Genomic DNA, 26,950 nt, shown 5'->3' on the forward strand with positions numbered 1-26,950 from the left:
TTTTTTTTGAAAATAGTCACAGTAATTCGTTTTTTATTAGTGCCCATGTTTGCCCATCTTTGAAAAATATTTTTGAAAAACTGATAAAATTCTCTATATTTAGCTTATTTGAACATTGTTGATACGACCCTTAGTTGCTGAGATATTGCCATGCAAAGGATTAAAAACAGGAAAATTGATGTTTTCTAAGTCTCATTCAAACAACCCACCATTTTCTAATGTCGAAATATTTGGCAATTTTGAAATGTTAGTCTTGATTCAAACAAAAATGATAATATCTTGGATAATATTGATCCCTATTGCCTGCGAAGTTGCAAAATAGTTACAGCTGTAAAAATGCTTATGTGCTCTTTTCAAGTATTGCTTCAGACTTTAAATTCAAATGTGATTTGGCCGTGGTTTTGGCGCAATGTTAGTAGCTTTTAGATTTATCTTTTGCATCATAATTTTGGTTTCTTAAGCTTAAAAATTTACTATTTCATCAAAAAATTAATGTTTTTAAATCTTGTGCCATTTCAAATTATTTATATCAATCAAAATCATCAAAAACCTCAACATTTTCATGCATTATTTCATAAATAAAGCCTTATCTGATAAAGTTTAATAAAAACATGTCTTTTCAAAATAAACACAACCGGTAATGCAATGCTACAAGCAAATGTTTTAAAAGACATTTTTATCAGACTTCTTGCTTTTTTCCATTTCTGGCGGTATTATTTTGAACTAAACAAAGTTATTATCATTTAGAATCTGTATTCGCGATCAAAAGCTCAAAAATTCCGACAGATGGCGCAAAGCATCGAAGAATGACGATTCAAATTTTCGCAGTTCGGTTACATAGGAATGCAAACTTAAAATTGAATTTACTTGAATTTATTTAGAAAAAATTCAAGTAGTACGATTGTTAACTCTTTGCCCTCTATAAATTAACGCAATAAAAAAAATTTGAAAAAAAAAATAATTTTGAAAAAATAATATTGTTTAAAATGATAGAGCATCAAAAGTTAACAAAGTATCAGCTCGAATTTTTGCTCAAAAGTTGTTTTGAACGCTGGAATTAAACAAAACAGAATTCGCATACATAACCTCAAAGGGCGGAAATTTCAATCGACATTCTTCGCTCTGTTCTGCTACTCAACACTAGGTATCGCCTGTCGTTTGGCTCTTGAACGGCAATGGAAATCATTCATAAACAACGTAAAACCTTCAGGATGGGTATCCCGATTTTTAAGCGAAGATGGCGTTACGAATGGAGCACGCCCGAAATGTCAAAATCACGCAGCGGTACCAACATAACAAAAAAAGTGTGCCGTAGCATGATATCGAGAAATTAAAAGTGAGAGTGTGTGCGTGCAACATGGTGTTAAACTTTTCAAAGTGCCATGGAAACCTTCACAACAACTGCACAGAAAGTTTAACTCCATGTTGCACACACGCTCACTTTTAATTTCTCGATAGACTATTATTCAGCGGTGGGCAAAAAAAGAGCGAGCCGCTCAAAGAGCCGGTTCACTAAAAAGAGCGAACGAACAGTGGCACAGAAAAAAAGAACCGCGGTTCGTTTTAAACTTCAGTCTTTTGGAAGGATCGTTTCAAGATGGCTTTATGGATTATTCAATTTAAAAAAAAACTTTTAAATTTGTTTTTGAGAATTAAAAATGCAATCTCAAATATTTCAATGCTAATAAAAATTTATCTCAAAAGTAAATTATTGTTTGTAAAATATTACCAAAAAACTACTGAATAGTTTAGAGATTTTGAAAACAAAATAAACCCGTTTGTCCGATTAAACTTTAGCGTTTATAGACTTTATCGATTTTATCAATATGTAGAAAAGAGTTCACATAATATTTTCTTCAAATAAAACATCAGCATTAGTTCAATTCTTGCAGAAACAAACGCAATAAAACACAATTTTTCCAGCATCCTAGATTTAAGTTTGGATCAATTACTCGAATGTTTAGGTTCGAGTAGAAATCTTAACAACCAAGACTTATGGTTTCCAAGGGCATCTTCTCGTTTTCAGTTTTAATTTGTTTTATCAAATAATTTCTAAAAGTCCAATGTGAAATAACTTATAAAATCACACGACTCTTAAAAAAACCCCTCTTTATCCAAACTTTGAAAAAGAGCGAAAGAGCCGTTCAAAAGAGCGGTTCTTTTTAATGAGCGAACGAAAATGAGCGGCTCCTAAAAAAGAGCGGTTTTGCCCACCTCTACTATTATTAGTAAGGGCCCTTACAGAGTGGACGCTGCAAGCGACGCTACAAGCGACGCGACTAATTTGACAGGCGAAGCGACTACGCGCGACTCATTTGCGGCCAGCAGAAATCGCTCGCCTATTCAGAGTAGAAGCGATTTTTCGCTGCGCTACAAGCGACGAACAAGCAACTGTCAAATTGGTCGCGCGACCGACCTGTGCAAACCGAGGTCAGTCGCTTGCAAATCAAGCGATTTAAATTGATTCTGATGTTTTGTTCAGCTTTTCGCTATTCAAAATTTCGAACAAAATGAGCAGAAGAATTGTTTAATGCAATAAATAAAGTACATTTAATTAAAAAATTGCAAAATGGTTCGAAATGAATTTTAAATTGTAAATAAAAAATAAAAAAAATCAAAATTCTTCATATTGGAAGGGCATCTCAGAAAGGGTCCACCGAAATAATTTGGTGGCCATTGGCCACTCCGGAACCGGTTCTAAATGTCCTCCGGGGAACCACCGAAGTGGCCAATATCTGATCAAAGCAAAACCAGTCAATATTGGTATCGAAATTCTTCATTTTGGAAGGACATCTCAGAAATGGTCCACCAAAATAATTTGGTGGCCACTGGCCACTCCGGAACCGGTTCTAAATGTCCTCCGGGGAACCACCGAAGTGGCCAATATCTGATCAAAGCAAAACCAGTCAATATTGGTATCGAAATTCTTCATTTTGGAAGGACATCTCAGAAATGGTCCACCAAAATAATTTGGTGGCCACTGGCCACTCCGGAACCGGTTCTAAATGTCCTCCGGGGAACCACCGATGTGGCCAATATCTGATCAGAAGAAAACTAGTCAATGTTGGTATCAAAATTCTTCATATTGGAAGGGCATCTCAAAAAGGGTCCACCGAAATAATTTGGTGGCCACTGGCCACTCCGGAACCGGTTCTGAATGTCCTCCGGGGAACCACCGAAGTGGCCAATATCTGATCAAAGCAAAACCATTCAATATTGGTATCGAAATTCTTCATTTTGGAAGGACATCTCAGAAATGTTCCACCAAAATAATTTGGTGGCCACTGGCCACTCCGGAACCGGTTCTAAATGTCCTCCGGGGAACCACCGATGTGGCCAATATCTGATCAGAAGAAAACTAGTCAATGTTGGTATCAAAATTCTTCATATTGGAAGGGCATCTCAAAAAGGGTCCACCGAAATAATTTGGTGGCCACTGGCCACTCCGGAACCGGTTCTGAATGTCCTCCGGGGAACCACCGAAGTGGCCAATATCTGATCAAAGCTAAACCAGTCAATATTGGTATCGAAATTCTTCATTTTGGAAGGACATCTCAGAAATGGTCCACCAAAATAACATCTCAGAAATGGTCCACCAAAATAATTTGGTGGCCACTGGCCACTCCGGAACCGGTTCTAAATGTCCTCCGGGGAACCACCGAAGTGACCAATATCTGATCAGAAGAAAACTAGTCAATCATGGTATCAAAATTCTTCATATTGGAAGGGCATCTCAGAAAGGGTCCACCGAAATAATTTGGTGGCCACTGGCCACTCCGGAACCGGTTCTAAATGTCCTCCGGGGAACCACCGATGTGGCCAATATCTGATCAGAAGAAAACTAGTCAATGTTGGTATCAAAATTCTTCATATTGGAAGGGCATCTCAAAAAGGGTCCACCGAAATAATTTGGTGGCCACTGGCCACTCCGGAACCGGTTCTGAATGTCCTCCGGGGAACCACCGAAGTGGCCAATATCTGATCAAAGCAAAACCAGTCAATATTGGTATCGAAATTCTTCATTTTGGAAGGACATCTCAGAAATGGTCCACCAAAATAATTTGGTGGCCACTGGCCACTCCGGAACCGGTTCTAAATGTCCTCCGGGGAACCACCGATGTGGCCAATATCTGATCAGAAGAAAACTAGTCAATGTTGGTATCAAAATTCTTCATATTGGAAGGGCATCTCAAAAAGGGTCCACCGAAATAATTTGGTGGCCACTGGCCACTCCGGAACCGGTTCTGAATGTCCTCCGGGGAACCACCGAAGTGGCCAATATCTGATCAAAGCAAAACCATTCAATATTGGTATCGAAATTCTTCATTTTGGAAGGACATCTCAGAAATGTTCCACCAAAATAATTTGGTGGCCACTGGCCACTCCGGAACCGGTTCTAAATGTCCTCCGGGGAACCACCGATGTGGCCAATATCTGATCAGAAGAAAACTAGTCAATGTTGGTATCAAAATTCTTCATATTGGAAGGGCATCTCAAAAAGGGTCCACCGAAATAATTTGGTGGCCACTGGCCACTCCGGAACCGGTTCTGAATGTCCTCCGGGGAACCACCGAAGTGGCCAATATCTGATCAAAGCTAAACCAGTCAATATTGGTATCGAAATTCTTCATTTTGGAAGGACATCTCAGAAATGGTCCACCAAAATAACATCTCAGAAATGGTCCACCAAAATAATTTGGTGGCCACTGGCCACTCCGGAACCGGTTCTAAATGTCCTCCGGGGAACCACCGAAGTGACCAATATCTGATCAGAAGAAAACTAGTCAATCATGGTATCAAAATTCTTCATATTGGAAGGGCATCTCAGAAAGGGTCCACCGAAATAATTTGGTGGCCACTGGCCACTCCGGAACCGGTTCTAAATGTCCTCCGGGGAACCACCGATGTGGCCAATATCTGATCAGAAGAAAACTAGTCAATGTTGGTATCAAAATTCTTCATATTGGAAGGGCATCTCAAAAAGGGTCCACCGAAATAATTTGGTGGCCACTGGCCACTCCGGAACCGGTTCTGAATGTCCTCCGGGGAACCACCGAAGTGGCCAATATCTGATCAAAGCAAAACCATTCAATATTGGTATCGAAATTCTTCATTTTGGAAGGACATCTCAGAAATGTTCCACCAAAATAATTTGGTGGCCACTGGCCACTCCGGAACCGGTTCTAAATGTCCTCCGGGGAACCACCGATGTGGCCAATATCTGATCAGAAGAAAACTAGTCAATGTTGGTATCAAAATTCTTCATATTGGAAGGGCATCTCAAAAAGGGTCCACCGAAATAATTTGGTGGCCACTGGCCACTCCGGAACCGGTTCTGAATGTCCTCCGGGGAACCACCGAAGTGGCCAATATCTGATCAAAGCTAAACCAGTCAATATTGGTATCGAAATTCTTCATTTTGGAAGGACATCTCAGAAATGGTCCACCAAAATAACATCTCAGAAATGGTCCACCAAAATAATTTGGTGGCCACTGGCCACTCCGGAACCGGTTCTAAATGTCCTCCGGGGAACCACCGAAGTGACCAATATCTGATCAGAAGAAAACTAGTCAATCATGGTATCAAAATTCTTCATATTGGAAGGGCATCTCAGAAAGGGTCCACCGAAATAATTTGGTGGCCACTGGCCACTCCGGAACCGGTTCTAAATGTCCTCCGGGGAACCACCGATGTGGCCAATATCTGATCAGAAGAAAACTAGTCAATGTTGGTATCAAAATTCTTCATTTTGGAAGGGCATCTCAAAAAGGGTCCACCGAAATAATTTGGTGGCCACTGGCCACTCCGGAACCGGTTCTGAATGTCCTCCGGGGAACCACCGAAGTGGCCAATATCTGATAAGAGCAAAACCGGTCAATATTGGTATCGAAATTCTTCATTTTGGAAGGACATCTCGGAAATGGTCCATGGCGTTCATAAGGAAAATGTACTTGGATGACAATCAACCATTTGAATTTTAATAAAATGGAGTTGCAGAACTTAAATTTGTTCAAAGTAACAAAATACAAAAAAAACAAAACAAAAATTTTATACGATTATCGGAAGTCCACATAGAACCCCAAAGTCCCATAGAAACCTTCGGATAATCGAGGCTGGACTGCAAAACTTTGTCAAAGAAATCGTATCGATCAGAACACTTTTCAGTAAGCGTCTTTTGAATTTGTATTTTGAAAACATTTTTGTATGGACATTGGACACAATGCAAAATCTTGATTCATTGGTAAAAATGTAGGACTACTATGGTAATGTAGTAAGCAATTCAGGTGAAGCCGTCACTAATTCTCAAGGAAAACAGATCATCATCGAGATCATCATTCTAAAATTCTATAGAATTTTAAAACCTGAAATTTTAAAAATCTAAACATTTGAAATTCTTAAATTCTTAAATTCTTAAATTCTTAAATTCTTAAATTCTTAAATTCTTAAATTCTTAAATTCTTAAATTCTTAAATTCTTAAATTCTTAAATTCTTAAATTCTTAAATTCTTAAATTCTTAAATTCTTAAATTCTTAAATTCTTAAATTCTTAAATTCTTAAATTCTTAAATTCTTAAATTCTTAAATTCTTAAATTCTTAAATTCTTAAATTCTTAAATTCTTAAATTCTTAAATTCTTAAATTCTTAAATTCTTAAATTCTTAAATTCTTAAATTCTTAAATTCTTAAATTCTTAAATTCTTAAATTCTTAAATTCTTAAATTCTTAAATTCTTAAATTCTTAAATTCTTAAATTCTTAAATTCTTAAATTAACTGCGGAGTACGAAACGTTGAGATTTCTTATTATTTGAATGTACTTAATTTTTTTTTAAATATTGATTTTTAAAAGTTAAATTTTTTTTGAAATTATAATTTCTTCGTTTTTTTAATTCTTATATAGCATTGATAAAAATTTTAATGGTTATGTTCTAAACCGATAATTTTTTGAAAATTTTAAACTTTTGATTATTTTGCTCCTTTTTCAATATTTTTTTTATTATTTTTTATTTATAAATTTAAAAATTAAAAAAAAATATTTAAAAATAAGGTAGACTGTGCCTTCAAAGCAAAAACTTTAAGTGGAGTAAATAAAATTTTAAAAGTCTGTAAAATCTTTTCGAGATACTTTGACCCACTTAGCAACGCTGTGTTAATTCGATATAAAATATCCATTTTTGCATAAAACAAGTTTCATAAATTACCCCTCTACCAGTTTCATGAATAAACTAATTAGTTCAGGTTTGATAAGTGTTGGAAATCAATAAATAAGTACCTGCAAAAAAAAGCAATCCACTTTAACGACCCCCGGGTCTTTTGTGGGCTCTGTTGCAAGTTTCTACTCATTTCTAGGCGTCCGAAGGTTATGTGTGGTGAGTCACTCAAAACCTCTTTTACGCTAATGGACCGACGTTTTACTTCCCCATCCGATAGAAGGCGTGATTAGGCAAATCTCGTTTCGAAAAATGCCACCGGGTCCGTCTGGGATTGAACCCAGACCATACTGGGGTGAGAGGCTACCACGCTAACCACTGCGCCACCGGACCCGGCTAAGTACCTGCATTCTATCCAAAAATGGTATAAGTTAGTTAAACACAGTTTAAACTCTGTAAGTGGGTGAATACTGGAGCATGGCGATTTCTGGGTGCTCTACCATATCCACCCCAGATAATGATTAAAGTAAAAAATATTAGGCAAAATCTCCAAAACTATTATGTTTTGTTACAAATATCCGGATAGTACGGATTGTGCGGATAATTAAAAAGCAAATTAACGTGCTCGGATATCGTCGAACAATGGGGTTGAAATGTCGAAGCCAGTTTGACAACTGGTTATAACATTTGAGTGCTTTTTAATTCGAATTCGTTTCAGTTAGCGAACATTTGCTCTGTATTTGTATTTTTGAATTTCTAAATTTATGTGTTTCAGAACTGGTTCCGGAGTGGCCAGGTCAATCTAAATTTTCAGAATGTTCTTCCAAAATATTTTTTTTCTGAGATGTTCTTCTAAAAAAAAGAATTTCAATACCAATTTTGACAGGTTTTGCTCTGATCAGATACTGGTCATATCAGTGGTTCCCTGGGGGACATTCAGAACCGGTTCCAAAGTGGCCAGTGGCTATTCAATTATTTAGGTTGTCCATGTCTGTCCTTTCAAAATGAAAAAAAAAGATTCCAATAACGACAGGTTTTGCTCTGATCAGATATTGGCCTCTTCGGTTGTTCCCCGGGGGACATTGAGTATCGGTTCTGGAGTGGCCAGTGGCCACCAAATTATTTCGGAGAACCATTTCTGGAACTAGAGCACAACAAATACTGCATTTAACATCAAAAGATATTATGTTTGCATCGAAATTGCTTCTTTCAGTCGCGTTGCTTGGAGTCGCTTCTAGTCGCGTCCACTCTGGGGCAAAAATCCAGTCGCGCGTTGTCGCGTATAGTCGCTTGGTCTGTCAAATTAGTCGCGTCGCTTGTAGCATCGCTTGTAGCGTCCACTCTGTAGGCACCCTTAGGCGTAGCTCGGGTGTAGGTTTAACTGTATGGCTGGACATCATTTTCATCTTCGTCAATAAGACGATTCAGAATGAATTTTAATCGGAAAAATCGCTTTAAAATCACACTGAATCGATTTTCGACGCTCTATGGATTCAACTTGGCACGAAACCCGGATTTTATATGAAGAATTTCTGAAAAGTGAAAATTTGACCATTTTACGATTAGTTAAATTTAATTAAAAAAAATGTGTGTTTTAAAAGCGTAATTCGGTTCAGTTTGGCATGCTTAACAACCTCACAGAAAAAATATCCGGTGAAATTTGCCCGGAAAATGGACAAATTTTCACTTTTCAGAATTTCTTCATATAAATTCCAGGTTTCGTGCTAACTATTTTGACAGCTTGAAAAACCGCCTTACCTTTGGTCGCGAGTCGCGACCTCTATATCCTCCATTTACCTTATTATTAGGCTTAGTGATTTTTCACGCATGAAAATTGCAAATTTCACGGGGACCTCAATTTCAAAACACCAAATTTCACGCAAATTTCGCGGAACGTGAAAAATGTTAAAATAACTCTGACAATCTTATGTGTAAATCACAGAAACTACTTGTTATGCTTCATTATATATTATTCTTCAATAAACTAAAAAAAAACTTCAATAAATTTGAACGTGACACAAAAGGGGCGCTAAAAAATATAAAAATTTAAACAACAAGCCATGGTAATAACATTTGAATAAAAACAAGTGTTTTAAAATGCATTTTACATCTGCCCTGTTTATTTGCAATCATTAGTTTTCAAAATATCAGAGTATTGAAGAAATTTTGTTTTCGCCGAAAAAAAAAACTTTTTCCGGTGCTGTAGGGGAAATTCTCATATGTTTGGCAGGTTAAGCACTCGCTCCTAACTCCATCCAATTTGCTGATTATCTCTCTATCTCTTTTTTTTTCTCTATTTTTTTTTTCATGCAATTTGCACGGAACCCGTTCTGCGTTCGTTCTCGTTCTTCAGTGTGAACTGAACCCACAGCGCAGGAGCCATTGGTTTTCGTTCCAAAAACAGAACGTCACTTTTTCGTGCCTCAGAGGTTTTGAACAAATTTAAAGCTTTCAAGTTTATGAAAAAAAATGATTCGAACTACACAAAAAACAAAAACAAATCATTCGAATTCTCGAACTCACTACCTTTGATTACTACACTTATGTGTTACCACTGAGCTAGCAGGGCTGATATGTCAAGGGGTGATTAAAAGTGAATGAAGTTCAGCTGGTCTACTGAGGTCCCATCAAAGGAAAAAGCTAGAGTTCTGAACTGGGTTCTCCGTTCGTTTCAAAAAAGCCTACTGAACGAACGTTTCTTAGAGACGAGCGTTCGTTCTCAGAGCTGTTATTTTCCGTGTTGCTGTGTGAACTTGAACGAACGGAGAACCCGTTCAAAAGCATGACTGATTTAAACAACTAATTTTGCAAAACTTTTGATAGAAACTTGCTTGCTCACTTCTTATTAAGCTATTTATCACTCGATTTCAGTTGAAAACGCTTTTAATTAGCTTTAATTGAATGTCAAAGTCCTTACCTGCCAACATTAGAGGCACGCTGGAATTAGATGCTGTTCCCCTACATTGGAATTTCACAAAAATTGAAAAAAAAAACTGATCGATCTCAGACAACAAAATATGATTTAAAACGCGGGAAAATGCGTTAAAAATTGTTTCCAGTTGATTAGATGTTTCCTTTAAAAATTTGAAGTTATTTGATAAAAATATTTTTTGCCCCCTCATTTTTCAGAGCGGTTGGGGGGGGGGGGGGGGCGGGCGACATAAACTTTGAAAATATTTGCAACAACCTAAGCCCATTAAAAATATTTTTGGAGTTTTCATCTCACTTATCAAAAACATAATTTAAAATCAATAGGCAAAAATAATATGATTTCTAACAAAATCGAAATATTTAATTCAAAATGAGAACAGAAAACGAAAAAGTGTATTTTATATTTTTTAACGGGAATTGTCCACTTAAATAATCAAATATTGGTCAAATTAAACAGGACTAAGAAAAAAATGGAAATGTTTTTAAAAGGTTGTTTGAAAAATAAAAAATACTCTTCCTTTTGTTTTGAACAAAATAAAGCTGGATAATTTGAATTTCTATTGAAAAAATACCTTCAAATAAAATAGCAGCAAAATGTGTATTACAACAAATGAATGTTTTACTAAATTTAGTTAGTTTCTAAAAAACTGAAAAAACGGAAAAATTCTTCAAATGGTTCATATCAAACATTTCAATTGAAAAATAATAAAATTACTTAAATAGTTTTTATGGATCAAATATTTATTATTTAGCTATTTAAAAAAATATTTGAGAAAATTGATAAATTTCACGATGTTTAAGCCGTACACAAAATCGTCAAAAATTACTAACCCTACATTAGTAATTAAACCGCTTAACTTTGCAGTAATTACTAAGATTATTTTGATTCCTATTTGAGTTTGATAAATTATTTTAAGAAATATCGTTACAGTTTCACACAAACATACAATTTCACGGGATTTCGCGGAAAAAGCAAAATTTCACGCTGTCCGCGAAATCGTGAAATTTCACTAACCCTACTTATTAACCACGTCAAAAACTTCGAATCAAAACCAAAAGCTTCAACTTTATCCAAAGCTCCGTCCCATAGCCATCCGATATGAAAGCTTTCAAGCAGGTTTGAAAATCCGGGAAAATGCCTCACTCTCACTTCCACGCAACATCCCTTTTCCAGCTGTGAGCTAGCTTCGAATTTTGATATCAGGCAGCCTGTTGCCCGAACCTGCCGTGGCGACCCGAACGACGGCGGCGGCCTTATCAGTTTGGTTCACACTTCCAGTGCCATTCAGTAGCATTCGCGCTTCTCAACGGAACGGTCGCATTTTCCGAATAGTTCGAGTGTGCATCGTAGCAGGCGCGCGCGCGTGAATTTCCCTCTGCACTCTTTTTTTCCTTTCCACAGTGGAATATTTCCTAACCTCGAGGGGGCCAACTTCCGCAGACAGCGTGGCGCGTCGAATCGTAGCAAGCTGTTTTTGAAGGTGCGAAGCTTTTAAAGTGTTAAGGGATTCGGACCGCGCGCAACAGGTGCATGCTCCACACTCTCCCCTACAGGAAGCACACGCGCTATCGGTTGGTTTATTTTCCACAGTTTTCCCTCCAGGACACAGTTTCTGCCTCTCTACCAACAAAGTGTGTGGACGCTTTCATCCGGGGGCTCGTCCTTGATTTGTGTGTGTTTGTGTATGTGTGTCCAGCTCAACCGTAACTCATCGTAAATTTAGGGGGGCTGGAAGCTGGCAGGATGAATGAAAGGGAAAGTGAAAAGATGCTCGAACGTTTCATCTTTTCTTTTTCTATCCGTCGTGCTCTAATTTACCGCTAGATGTCGCCAGGGGCGATATGCATACTTTGGGGCGCAATGCTCCTGAAATTATGCAAATTGCGCGATGAGCTGCCACCACCGAGCTTTGGCGAGTGTGTTTGTGAGTTTGGTAATTTGGGGCGGAACGCGCAGAAGGTGCCAGCGAGCGAGTGCGCGGTTATGGAAATTTAATTGGGTAGATTAATGTCTGAGTGTAGCGCGAGCGCGACAGACAGGTAACACGTGCACGCTGTGAAGCAGTAGGCGACGGGTGTCAAAAACAGTTGCAAAACTGGAAATTGGCGTGACATGTTTGAGACTGTCGTGAAAGGAGCGACACTTGGTTGCTAAGATATTAATAACGTTTCGGAAGAGAACGTTTCCACAGAAAATTAAGCGAAGTAGATCTTGAGTTTTGACCAAATTTTCTAAATTACTCAGATTTCTTCAAACTGATGACGTCTCAGAAATGAGTAAATGGGCAACTATCAAATTTGAGTGAATTTTCACTATAAATTTCACTACTAATTTTCGTTGAATTCTGAGTGAAATTTATTCCAATCTGACATTTGGCTAACTTTTTCATTTCTTAGTGAGAACGGTTTACACAAAAACTTTGTAATTTTTAATTTGTGAATCTATTTTTTTCATTCTATTTTTACCTAAATAATTGTTTAATTTTTAAATTTAATTTAAGTTTGACAAATCCCTTTTCAAAATTTCTTAAATAAAAAAATCAAAATATTTCAAAAATTCAAAAATCAAAATCCAAAAATTCCATAACTTCCTATAATTTCTAAAATTCAACAAAATTCCTAAAATACCCAAAATACCTGAAATTTATAAAATTCCTAGAATTCTTGAAATTCCTAAAGTCCCAAAAAATCATAAAATTCCTAAAATCCCTAAAATTCCTAACATCCCTAATATTCCTAAAATTCCATAAATTCCAAAAATTCCAAAAATTCCAAAAATTCCAAAAATTCCAAAAATTCCAAAAATTCCAAAAATTCCAAAAATTCCAAAAATTCCTGAAATTCCTGAAAATTTTCAAATTCCTTATATTCCTAAAATTTCTAAGATTCGTTCAATCTCAAAAATTACTAAAATTCAAAATTTTTCTAAAATTCCAAAAATTCCAAAAATTTCTAAAATTCCTAAAATTCCTGAAATTTTTGTTCTACGTCCTTAACCAGAACCGTAGCTTATCTTGGGTTTGGGTTTAAAGAGTGCTTTTCGGATAGCTTAACAAAATACGTCCTTCGTGGTTGTAGTTCAAGTTGAGACTGCTTTATTAATAGTTAACGTTCGGTTCTACTACCCGAGAGTAGTATCGTGTTCGGCCCAGATTGCTCTCTTCTTCTCTCGCCTCTCATCTCCCCCCTTTTAGGACAAAACCCTAATTCGACAACCTTGATCATTTCTTTTTACCAAGAACTTTCAAATTGAGAGAGCTGTGCCTAGAACTTTTGCTTCTTTTGGATCGCCGAATTGGTTTGTCTTTTTGTTTTGGTTCTGTTTCTTCGTCAGCTGATGAAAGTGACTCTTCAGTTGATGATTCTTTATTGTTTGCCTCTACATCAGCTGACGAATCTTTTGTGTTGTCTTCTTCATCAGAACTGTTTGTTGACAATGTTGGGGATGTGTTGTTTGGGTGTATGGGAGTAGAATTATCTGGCCTGATTTTTAATGTAAATGGAACTTGTGGGATTCTTTTTAATTGGTTTACATGAGCTTTGCGAATGTTTCCCTGAATTTGAATAAGAAAAATTAATTCTGACATTGGCTTTATGATTACAGCTTCATGAGTGAACTTCTTCCCATTCATCTTATAAGTGTAAATTACCTTATCGTTTTTCTTAAATTTTCTAGTGTTTTCATTTTCGTAATTCGTGCAGAAAACTGTTTTCTTTTCTCTTAAATTTATAAGTTCAGAACGTGGAATAAAGTTGAAAACTCTCTCGTTTGGAATAATTCGGTCTCCAGTTGTGGGAGTTTGGTGATGATGATGTAGAAATGTGCGAATATTATTGTCTATCTGTAACGATGAAAGGGAATCTTTTTCATTGATTAGTTTGTCCAGCACCGCTTTTGTGGTTTGAACCGCTCTTTCAGCAAGTCCGTTGCTGGCTGGGTGGTACGGTGGTGAAAAAATATGTTCAATATTTCTTGCCTTACAAAATGATGAGAATTTTTGGCTACTAAATGGAGGCCCATTGTCACTCACCATGGAGCCAGGAAAACCAAAGGTGGCAAAAATTGTGTCAAGTTCCTGGGCCACTTCTTCTGCTGTTGTTTTGTTCATTCTTATTATTTCAACCCATCGTGAGTGTGCGTCTACTAATATTAAGAAAGTGCGATTGTATTTCTGGAAAAAGTCAATATGCACTCGCTCAAATGTTGTTGAAGCTAATGGCCAATTGCCGTATATTTGTGGTGTTCTATCAATTCCTTTTAATTGGCAAATTTTACAAGAGTTAGCAAAAACCTCAATATCTACGCCAATTCCCTCCCAATAAACAAATTGTCTTGATAATTGTTTCATTTTTTGAATTCCTCTGTGATTTGCATGCAGTAGTTGAAGTGCATACATTTTTAATGATGTTGGTAATACAACCCTGTTCCTGAATATCAAACAATTTGCTTCGATATTTAATTCATGTTTTTTTGAATAGAAATTTTTAACAGATTTACAAGATATTCTAGATGGCCATCCATTTTCGATAAATTGGATAATTTGAGAGAGAATTGGATCATGCTTCGTCTGCTCTGCAATTAATTTGGCATTCAGGTTAAACTCGTGGTTTTCCACTAAAAAATTCAAACAATTTGGAGAGCTTCGTTTACTTTCATCTAAATCAGCTTGACATATTTGTTGTTGTATTGGTAACCTAGAGAGACAATCTGCTACATGATTATCTTTGCCTGGTTTGTAGATGATGGTGAACTCAAAAATCGACAATCGTGAGAAATAGCGCTCTAACCGGTTTGCAATTACTATCGGTGCATTCTTTTTATTATCGAAAACACCCACTAAAGGTTTATGATCAGTGACTATCAAAACTTTTTGACCAAGAACATACTTGTAAAATTTTTCCATGGAAAATACAATAGCGAGAGCCTCCCTGTGCAAAATGGGATACTTTCTTTCTGCTTTGGATAATCTTCTCGAAATAAAGAAAACTGGCTTTTCTTTCCCCATTATGTTGTGGCTTAAAACCCCAGAGATGCCCTCATCACTTGCATCACACGTTACAGTAATAAGCTTGGTAGGATCGAAGTGTGTAAGTATTTGTGCACTACAGATAGCTCTCTTGCTGTTTTCAAATGCGGTTTGGCACTGTGTTGTCCAATTCCATATCGCATCTTTTGTAAGCAAGTTATATAGTGGTGTTAGTAATAAGTTAAGTTTTGACACAAATTTATTGTAAAATGTTATCATGCCGAGAAATGCCTTTAGTTGTGTTTTGGTTTCTGGCACTGGCACGGCCGTTATCGCTTCCACTTTCTCCGGATTTGGCGAAACTCCTGCCTCCGAGAGAATGTGGCCCAAATATTTCACCTGGGGCACAAACCATTTGCATTTATCGGTGTTGATTTTTACATTATGTTCAGCTAATTTTTTCAACACAACTTTAAGCCTACCAAGTAACTCATTATCTGAATTTGCCCATACAAGGATGTCATCTATGTAAGCCTGAACATTTGGAATTCCATTGAGAATATTATCCATTGCACATTGGAAAAGAGTAGCTGCAGGTTTAACCCCGAAAGGTAGTCGATTGAATGCATAAAGACCTTTGTGGGTGTTAATTACTAATAATTTTTTTGTTTGTTCTGAAACCACAAGTTGTTGGTATGCGCCTCGTAAATCAATCAATGCAAAAACTCTTGCTCCACTTTTATTAGTAATCAGTTCTTCTATGAGCGGCAAGGGATAATGATGTGTTGTTATATGAGGGTTAACAGTTTTAGAACCGTCCATACAAATTCTGATGTCAGTTTTGTTTGGTTTCACCACCACTACTATGGGAGAAGCCCACTCGGCATATTCTACTTTTGTGATAATTCCTTTTGTTTCAAGATCATCTAAGTATTTAGCTACTTTATCTTTGTGTTTGAATGCCACTGTATAGGGTTTGTGGATAAATGGTTTAGCGTTATCTTCAATTTTAATATCAACTACAACATCTTTGATGGGCTGCGTGAGATCCTCATCAAAAGCTTTATAAAACTCTCTTTTTAAATTGTTCACCACATGTTTGGTCCATTCCTCTCTGGATTCAGATTTAACTGAGTTGAGAGCGAAGCTTTTTCTCCAGTTTGGCCAAATAATGTTCAGCCAGTCTCGGCCAATTAAAGGCACAAATTCTTTTTGGGAATCGATCACTACTAGGGTTAATTCAACAATTTTGTCCTTTAATTGGACTTTTACAGGCAAGGTACCTAATACCGATACTTTGTCACCTGATATAACGTTGAATGTTTTATTTAGTGGTGATAATGTTTGTTTGGAAAAATTTTCATAATAAGTTTGAAATGAACATATTGTAGCACAAGCACCAGTATCGCACTCCATGGTATGAATTTTTCCATTTATTTTTAATTTCACAAAAGCTGGTGCTGTACTTGACTCACCCAAAAGTATATTGTTAACAAAGTTTGTAGAATCCTCCTCGCTCTCCGTCTCCGAAAGCTTCTCTGAAAGCTCCAGGTCGTCTTGAAGAGATGATTTGAGTTGCTCCATCTCCGCCGTGAGTTGATTAATTCGCTCCTCGAATGCTCTCTTCCTGTACCCAGCATTTCGTTGTGGTGGTACACTGGACTTAGGTTTCTTGGCCTTCGGGAACGGGCAATCATACGACAAATGGCCCTTATTGTAGCAATTGTAGCATACAGTTGCACTGCTAGGTTTGAACGTCCCACGGTGGCTGTACAGGTCACTATTCTTGCTGGTGGAAGCAGCCGCTTCCCCAAATTTTCCTCTTTTCACCACGTTCCGCGAATGCCCTACGTGCATGCCCCCGCGATCCACATAGTTCACTTCCAGAAATTCGTTTTGCGACATTTTCCTCGACTCACGTGTCGCAACTTCTAGCCCTTTAGCCTTTTCTAGCAATTGTGCTAAATCAAGCTTTTCGTTACCGTCGCGTAACATTGCCTCCCGAGTGCTATCGTTCTTCAACCCCGCCACAAAGATAGATTGCACTAGGATTGCTTCGGTGTCTGTTTTAACACCACAATGCTCCACAATGTCTTGTAGATCAATAGCGAAATCGTCCAACGATTCGCCCAATGCTTGCTTTCGCGTAATTAATCGATATCGCTCGGCAAACACGTTTTTCTTTTCCTCATATAATTGTTTGAACTTTTCAATTATTTGGTCATACGTTTTATCCACAATTTTTGTCGGCTTGAAACTACCAATTATGCGATTTGCCGTATCTTGACCCACACTTGTAATAAATTCCAATTTTTTTTCATCTTCCGGAGTTTTATTCAAAGTGAAGTACATGTCCACGGTCTGCATGTATGAGTTCACATTATGCCCCGGGACAAACACAGGGAATTTTCCTTTTCTTTTGTCTGCTCCCGAAGGTGACGCGCTGGACACTCCGGGCTTTTTCTCGTCATCTGGCATATTTTAATCAATTTTACACTTTTTATTTTTATTTTCCGGGAAACTTTCACGCCCCTTTCTCGCTGGTCACGTAGCTAACGCTTTTCACTAGCGTTCACGTGCACTGTTAATCAACCACCACGTGGAACTACAGGTTACTCTTATCCCCCACTTTCAAAGCACGCAACTTATCTAACTTCAGTTGAGCTTATCACACTCGGTTGATTTTAATCTTCGTCGCCAGAATGCTACGTCCTTAACCAGAACCGTAGCTTATCTTGGGTTTGGGTTTAAAGAGTGCTTTTCGGATAGCTTAACAAAATACGTCCTTCGTGGTTGTAGTTCAAGTTGAGACTGCTTTATTAATAGTTAACGTTCGGTTCTACTACCCGAGAGTAGTATCGTGTTCGGCCCAGATTGCTCTCTTCTTCTCTCGCCTCTCATTTTGAAATTCCTAAAATTACCACAATTCCTACAATTGCTAAAATTCCTCAAACTCCTAAAATTACTAAAATTCCTCAAATTCTTAAAATTCCATGAATTCCTGAAATTCCTATAAATTTTTAAATTCCTAAGATTTTAATTCGTAAAATTTCTAAAATTCCTAAAACTCCTACAATTCCTAAACTTCCTAAAATTCCTAAAATTCCTAAAATAACCAAAATTCCTAAAATTCCTAAAATTCCTAAAATCCTTAAAATTCCTAACATTCCTATAATTCCCAAAATTCCTACAATTCCTAAAACTCCTAAAATTCCTAAAAAATCTTAAAATTCCTTAAATTCCTTAAATTTTAGAAATTTTTGGAATTTCAAGAATTTCAAGAATTTTCAAAATTTTAGAAATTTGAGGAATTTTAGGAATTTTAAGAATTTTATGAATTTTAGGAATTTTAGGAATTTTTGTAATTTTAGGAATTTGAGGGAATTTTTGGGAATTTTAAAATTCTTAAAATTCTTAAAATTCCAAAAATTCCAAAAATTCCTGAAATTCCTGAAATTCATAAAATTCTTAAAATTCCTGAAATTCCTCAAATTTCTAAAATTTTAAAAATTCTTTAAATTCTTGAAATTCAAAAAATTTCTAAAATTCCTAAAGTTCCTAAAATTTCTAAAATTCCTATTAATTCCTACAATTCCTAAAATACCTAAAATTCCAAAAAAAACTACAATTTCTAAAATTCCTAAAAAATCTTAAAATTCCTTAATTTCCTAGAATTGCTAAAATTCCTAAAATTCCTAAAAAATTCTAAAATTCCTTAAAATTCTAAACTTCCTAAAATTATTCAAATTCCTAAAATTTCAAAAATTCCTCAAATTCCTAAATTTTAAAATTTTAAAAATTCCTCAAATTCCTAAATTTTAAAATTTTAAAAATTCTTAAAATTCCTAAAACTCATAAAGTTCCTAAAATTCTTCAAATTTCTAAAATTTTAAAAATTCTTTAAATTTTTGAAATTCCTAAATTTCTTAAAATTCCTAAAATTCCTAAAATTCCTGAAATTCCTGAAATTCCTGAAATTCCTAAAATTCCTAAAATTCCTAAAATTCCTAAAATTCCTAAAATTCCTAAAATTCCTAAAATTCCTAAAATTCCTAAAATTCCTAAAATTCCTAAAATTCCTAAAATTCTTAAAATCCCTAAAATTCCTAAAATTCCAAAAATTCTTAAAATTCCTACAATTCCTAAAATTCCTTAAATTCCTTAAATTCCTGAAATTCCTAAAATTCCTAAAATTCCTAAAATTCCTAAAATTCCTAAAATTCCTAAAATTCCTAAAATTCCTAAATTTCTTAAAGTTCCTAAAATTCCTCAAATTTCTAAAATTTTAAAAATTCTTTAAATTTTTGAAATTCCAAAAATTTCTAAAATTCCTGAAGTTCCCAAAATTCCTAAATTTCTTAAAATTCCTAAAATTCCTGAAATTCATGAAATTCCTAAAATTCCTAAAATTCCTAAAATTCCTAAAATTCCTAAAATTCCTAAAATTCCTAAAATTCCTAAAATTCCTAAAATTCCTAAAATTCCTAAAATTCCTAAAATTCCTAAAATTCCTAAAATTCCTAAAATTCCTAAATTTCTTAAAATTCCTAAAATTCATCAAATTCCTGAAATTTCTAAAATTCAAAAAAAAATTAAAATTCCTAAAATTCCTAAAATTCCTAAAATTCTTATAATTCCTAAAATTCCTGAAATTCCTAAAATTCCTAAAATTCCTAAAATTCCTAAAATTCCACAAAATTCCTAATATTCCGAAAATTCCAAAAAATCCAAAAATTCCAAAAATACCAAAAAATTCAAAAAAAATCAAAAATTTAAAAATATTCAAAAATTCAACAAACATATCCAACAAATCTAAAAATTCCAAAAAAAAATCAAAAATTACAAAAATATCGAGAATTCTAAAAATTCCAAAAATTCCAACAATTCCCAAAATGCCTTAAATTCAAAACTTCATAAAATGTCAAAATTTACAAAAATGTCAAAAATAAAAAAAAAATTAAAAATTCCAATTTTTTTTTAATTTCAAAAATTAAAAAATCAAAATCAAATTATTCGCTCTACAGCATTGCCTTGGTGTTCTCGCTTGCGAGATTTCTACTCGAAACTAAGTGTCCGAAGGCTCGATTGTTGAGGCGATTGCAAACCTCTTTTTGCACCTAAGCTTCCGGGGTTCAAACTGACGACCTTTGAATTGTCAGTCCAACTGCCTACCAGCGACTCCACCGAGGCAGGACCCAGGGAGACGACTCCTACACCCGGACTGAGCTAACGACCTGACCTTTTTAGGTTAGTCCGGGGCCAACATTTACTTCCCGTCCGACGGAAGGCGTGGTCAGACAAATCTCGTCTCAAAATTTGCCACCGGGACCTTCTGGGATCAAACCCAGGCCGACTGGGTGAGTGGCAACCACGCTTACCCCTACACCACGGTTCCCGGAGTACAAAAATTTCCAAAATTTTCAACAATTCCTAAAATGCCTAAAATTTTTAAAATTCCTAAAACTCAAAACTTCATAAAATGCCAAAATTAACAAAAATTTCAAAAATTAAAAAAAAAGATTTAAAAAATTCCAAAAAAAAATTAAAAATTACAAATTTTTTGAAAATTTCAAAAATTTAAGAAAAAATAAATTCCAAGATTTCAAAAATTCTATTAATACCAAAAATTTAAAAAAAATCCAAAAATTTTAAAAACTCCCAAAATTAGAAAAATACCAAAATTTTTAAAAAATACAAAAATAATAAAAAACATTAAATTTATAAAGACACGAAATTTTGAAAACTTCTAAACATTTAGAAATTTTAGTAATTTGAAAAACTACAAAAAAAATTAAAGACAATGAATATATTGTAAAATTCTTAAACATTCCAAAACCAAACAATCTAAAAATTTCAAAAATAAAAAAAAAATCAAAATTAAATATTTTTTTAAATATTAAAAAAAATGAGCATTGGAACTATACCCTTTCTCAGCCCATTTCTATTATAGGCCTATCAGCACTTTGATAATGAATTACAGCTTAAATAAAGTGTTTTTGACTGTTCCAAAGTAATAAATAGCTCAAATAAAAGTGAGCAAGCAACTCATCATTGTTGATAATCTGAAAAAGTTGATTTAATAGCGGAAAACGGAAAAAGTGATGAGAATTTGTCGAAAGGCTTAGTATGATTAAAATGGGTATATTTCCCCTATTTAAATTTTTTTTTAATATCTTTTTCTAAAATCCGATGGTTTAAATAAACAATTATAGCTCCAAAAATGCGTAATTTTTCGAAATTTTTGGAATTATTGAAATTTTGAAATTTATTATTTAAAAAAAATAGAAATTTAAGATTTTCTTTTTAAATTTTTGGAATTATTCCAAAAATTCAAAAAGATTTTTTTTAATTTTAAATTTCTAAATTTCAATAATTCCAAAAATTTAGAAAAATTCAAAAATTCAAAAAAAATACGAAAATTTATTAATTTTAAAATTTTTATTTTTATTTTTGAAACATTAATTCGGTGTATTTTGACAACCACACTTAACTCAAAAGTGGAACAATTAATCTTTCTACACGCTAAATCAAAGTCATGACAGAAAGTTTTCCGAAGCGGAAGCAAAGTTTGAAGAAAGCATTAACTTAATGTCTCCGATGAGTTGGCAAAATTACGCCTCCGTCCCAATCCTTCTCCCAAAGCCTACTTAGTGCGACTTTCTGAGACTCGTGAAAAAGATCAAAGACGCCGTGACTTTTAGGCATTACCCAAAGAGTAGCAGTCTTCTATTTCTTATCCCCCTTTCCCGTTGGGAACGCTTTCCATTTCACGGACGCACTTTGTCGTAATAAATAAGCTCACTTTTGAGGAAAAAAAAACAGCTCGCCCAGACATCATCCTTCAGCAAACGAGGGGAAAAGCCGGCGTATTTTTTTTTTTTTGTTATTTTGTTATGAAATGATGGATGGTTAATATCTTTTCACCGACCAGCAAACGACCAGATTTCATGACCACGTGGACGGACCCTCCCCCTAGAAAGATCTTCGTAAAAGGTGGTACGAAAAGGACACGCCAGATAATGGTCTTTAAATTTGTCGGCCAGCACTCAGCCGTCCCTTTTCCCGTAATTTTAAGGTTTTGGTTTAATATGGTATTCTTTGTCGAAAATTCGAGAGGGGGGAAAAATCTGGGTCGACAATCCCTGTACCGGACCCTCCGGGACGGTAAGCTAGTCTGACAGACGAGCCAAATCCCTTACCCGAAGCTGTCAGTTGGGGAGAAAAGGTCCAAGAGTGGGCAATAACATGTTTTGACGAATTTTTTGCTTTTTTTCTGTACGGAATGTTTGGAAAGGATCTTACGTGTGTGTTTACTTTGCAGAAAGTGGAAATTTGTCACACAAAAAGTACACGAAAAAGTTGTTTCCTGACATTATAGAGTGTATCAAATAAGCGTGTATACTTGTTACTGACATAAGTGTCATTTTGACAGGTAAGTACACTCCTATTTGTTTTTATCAAGAATTGTTAGTTTTCAAACTTTTTTTAATGACATCAACAAAGTTCATCGTTGAAGTTGAGCGTTGAATTGCTGCTCTTTAACCTCAAAACATCACCACCAGAAAACTACAAATTGCGAAACCACAATGACGCTTGACTACCCAAGTTAAAACAGACCTCATAACCACTTCTGAAGGCAAGCGCAAACAAAAAAAAAAGAACGAAAACTTTCACTCACGCCAGAAATGTTACAACCCACGTCGTCGTCAAAAGCGTGGAGGAGTATGACGAACGCCAACCTCCACCCACATCCGGAACCGGATGCGAGAGGTTATGTGGCTATTCATATGGATTCTCGGGAAATCCCGGCGAATATTTCTTGCAATATTACTCGTGGACCGAAAATAGACGATCCGATCACAAAATCTCGGAATGTTGGGGAGGTATAAAATTCCAGAGTGCTGTCGAGCGAAATGTTTCCCTGCATAGCTTTGGAATTGAGATTCCATTGCAGATGTCAAACTGAAATATCTAGCAAAACATTGTAATAGGGCCGAAGCCGAAATGTAAACAAAGAGTCTATCCTGCTCGTTCCGAATGTAAACATCAACTGACGTGAGCAGGATAGACTCTTTGTTTACACTTCGGCTTCGGTCCTTTTACATTGTTTTGCTTGATATGTCAAAAAAGTACACTCTTCAAAAAATTTACTCAAAATCTCAAAAAATTCAAAAAAAAATCCAAAATTTTCAAAAATTCTAATTTTTTTTTAAATTCTAAAATTACAAAAAAAAAATTAAAAATTTCAAAAATTCTGAAAGTTTTAAAAATTAAAAAAAATAAAAAAAATCCACAAAAATCATGAATTTAAAAAATTACAAAAAAATTAAAACAATTAAAAAAATCTAAAAATAAAAAAAAATCTAAAAAATTCTAATAATTCTAAAATTTTTAAGAATTCTAAAAACTTTACAAAAAAAAACATTCAAAAAAATCAAAATATTGAGATTCCATTGATACTGTCAAACTGACATATGTCAAAAAAAAGTATACTGTTAAAAAAAATTACTCAAAATCTATGTTTAATTTCATTCAAATCAAGCTCGGTCTACAATTTTATTCTATGGCAACAGATTCCGTATTCATCCGGGATTAATCCATACGTGAACTAGCCCAACGGGACCATACGATGATTTATGAGTTCCAACTCCGAATTCCACAGCTCGTTGAACAGAACGCAGAAAAAAAAAACATAATCCGCTTATTGCATACTCCCGGGCGCTTATGGTATTAATTTTCACCTACAAATCGATGGTGTTGATCCCCTGCACGCATGTAGAGCAATTAGTGGGAAGCCTTGGAAAATTGTTGATCCATCGAAAAAATGTTGTCTCGTCACTTTTTTTTTGTATTAAAATAAAAAATGGTGATCAAAATGGCTTTAAAACGTGTTTTTTACCGTTGTACATTAAAAATTAAATAGGGCTTTAGGACCAAGGATGCCAGATGCACAGATTTGTCTGTGTTTCACAGACATTTGAGCTTGTGTCAGACATTTTTTGAGGTGCACAGACTTTCAAAAATCTTCATTTAATTAATATTTGGTAAAAAATATCAACCGAAACTTATTTTCTAAGTCTTCAAATGCTTAAAAACACAATTGGGTACTAAAGCCCTAAGTAAATTTTTATGTACAACGGTAAAAAACACGATTTAAAACCATTTCTGATCACTTTTTTTCATTTTAATGCAAATTTTTTTTTGACAAGACAACATTTTTTCGGTGGATCAACTATGGTCCCCTTGGAACGACCTGTCAAGTAGGAGCTTTTCTGTCAAGAAGGACCGCGAGGTTAATTTTTCAAAATTGATTTAAAAATCCATTTTAATCTCTTTATGGTCGTACAAAGGGTCATTGTACTCAGAAAAATAAGCTTTATCGCTGTGAACAATAATATCAGCAATCTAAGCTTCATTTTAGGACCCAATTTCTGATGGATTCCTATGACTGTAAATTGATTTATTGGAATTTTAGATAAATATACAGACATACACAGACTTTTTTACAGACATTTTATAAAACCCATGTGGCATCCCTGTTTAGGACTCAATTTAAGTAAACTTCAATATAACGAAAAAGCGATCGAGGAAAGACGGAAGCACCTCATTGAAGCCCATTTTTTCCCATGAGTTCCTCTTCCTAAGGGCCTTACCAGGCCAAGGCCACACGACCCGGCGATAACTATCGCCACAGACTGTTAGACCTGCACCTTCAGTTGTTCAGTTCTCGGATTAGTTTTCGAAAGGACACAAGAGCCATTGGTAAACAAAGTCGGCATTTGATCTACATACGAAAAAAAAAATCAAAAATGCTTGAGATTGTTCGTCTACACGTTCTTCGAATGCCCTAAACTGAAAATAATTTAAATGTTTTTTTCAATTTAGAGATAATTGAAAATTTGTGTCGGTGGTCAAGGTGGCGCTTACGGCCTTTTGAAAACAAACCCGAGGTTGTCGTTTTTTTTTATTTTGACAGGAGCACGTTTGCACGAAACTACTCAAAAATTGGTAAAATCTTCTTTCATGCCTACTAGTCTGTGTCCTCACCATCAAGTGGGAATTGAACCAATTTCGTCTTCATCCTTCTCCAAAGGCCTGCCTCGCAAATCAGATCCAATCAGACGGAGCGATTGAACCTGAGAGATGCCGATGATGGACCATCGGGTTCCGCTGTCACGTGCGGGCAACAAGTAAATGCTGTTTTTTTTTTCGGACGGCGCTATCCCTTATTATTTGCACGTGGCTCGTCAAATTTTGCTACCGGAAAAGTTTTACGTCCTTCTTCTCCCCAGAGCTCCCAACCGAGTTCGATTTGCCGAGGCAGTAAATTGCTTCTCTTCAAACTTTTCTCCACTTGGAGTCGAGAACCGATCAAGAGGCGGCTCCTCTGTGGTTTATCAGAGATAACCGAAAACCGTTGAGTCATCACCGAGGTCAGCCGCCTCTTTTGACAGCTGCGAGCTGTCACGCTTGCACGATTATCCGGAACTGGCCTAATTGAGTTATTGCTCTGTCTATTAATCTGTGAAGGGAGGGGGCGCAACATAGTTGCGCCAGAAATCTTCACTGACCGTACGCTTGGGACCATTTAGTTACCGTAGCCGTGTCCATCAAAGCAGGCGGCGCAAAGGCGATTAATGTTCGAGAACTTTCCACCTGCAAGGGGGGCGCTTTGATGGCAAAGTTCGAACCATTCAATGGACGTGGGTTACACAAACTCTCACATGGAATGCGTTGACATATTCCGACCAGATATGGAATTCCTAGAGTCACGGTGTTATTTATTTTTTGTTGCGTACTCGGAACGCAATTTCCATTGGACCGGGATTCCCGGGAAGCCGGCTTGAAAGCCGATTTGCGTTTGAAGTTTTTGCTCTATTTTACGGGACCTTTCCAGCAGCTTTTCCCTGTTCTATTGTGTTTGACATGGGCAGCAAATTGTAATTTTTACGCCCGCAGGATTTTTCGGTGTGCTTGAGTGGCTTTGCTGAAATGCTGGCAGCACTGTAGTGATTGCTTTGACGTTTCACTCTTGGGTGTTAAAACTTTACTTCTTTCATCAACTTTTTTCAACGGTGTAATCTGTCAAATGTCAAAATATGAATACACGCTTCTTCGAGAAACCCTAAACTTAGTTTTCCTTCAACTCATGGAACTTTCCGAAATAAAAAGTACTGCCAATCAACAAAAGAAAAGGAAAATACAGTCACGTTTCTCGAGCGGTTGTCTATTATTAACATTTCTGTTCAGTTTTCCTGCAGACTGCGAAGCAAAAACCCCATCCCATCGGAATTCCGAGAAGGCCGCGGCGCACAGTCACTTCTGGCAGTGTGGAAAACGTTATTGAGTTATCATTTTTGGCCCTTCGCGACATTGGCATCCACCGGAAATTTTCCGGGAAAATGTCGTGATCTGTGGTAGCGCGCTATGACGGAGGACTACGTCTGCGAACTGGTTGATTGATTGGATTTTTTTTTCCTTGCTGATCTATCTGTCAGAAAATTCAACTTCAAGGGGTAGGACACTGCGACTATTCGGTCTCAGTGTCCAACCCCCCAAACTTTCCCACCGCAGGTAACACAGACCTTCCCTAATTAAACGAGGGTACAAAAACTGCGTGACAGCACCGCCAGTCAACGCTTCAACCACAAAGGATTTGTCTGGCATTTGCTTTCACTTTGACAGCGCCTCGAAACCTCGCCTGAAGGTAGGCAGCAGCAGCAAAAGTGGCATTTCCTCAACGATGTCAAGTTTATCATCAGCGTCTTTTTTTTTGCGAGAAGCATTACGACGCTGCAGGGTGATTTAGGAAGCAGGATTTTTGCTTCTTTTGAGTTTTTCGCTTCTTATTTTAAGCAAAGTGGCTTGATGTTTATGAGCTTCGCTCAATTTGGAGTGGCGT

At 36.0% G+C, this 26,950-nt stretch overlaps 1 protein-coding gene across 2 annotated transcripts in view; it reads left to right on the plus strand.

Moving 5' to 3' along the window:
- Positions 1 to 11,383: 11,383 nt before the first annotated feature.
- Positions 11,384 to 26,950, plus strand: part of LOC120431335 (ras-related protein Rab-27A) — a 45,190-nt gene continuing 29,623 nt past the window's right edge. For both annotated transcript variants that reach the window (XM_039596469.2, XM_052706167.1), the window contains exon 1: positions 11,384 to 11,562. The gene's annotated coding sequence lies outside the window, so the exon portion shown is untranslated. The remainder of the gene's footprint in view (positions 11,563 to 26,950) is intronic.

Source organism: Culex pipiens, chromosome 1, assembly GCF_016801865.2.
Source record: "Culex pipiens pallens isolate TS chromosome 1, TS_CPP_V2, whole genome shotgun sequence".
Classification (NCBI taxonomy): Eukaryota; Metazoa; Arthropoda; class Insecta; order Diptera; family Culicidae; genus Culex; species Culex pipiens.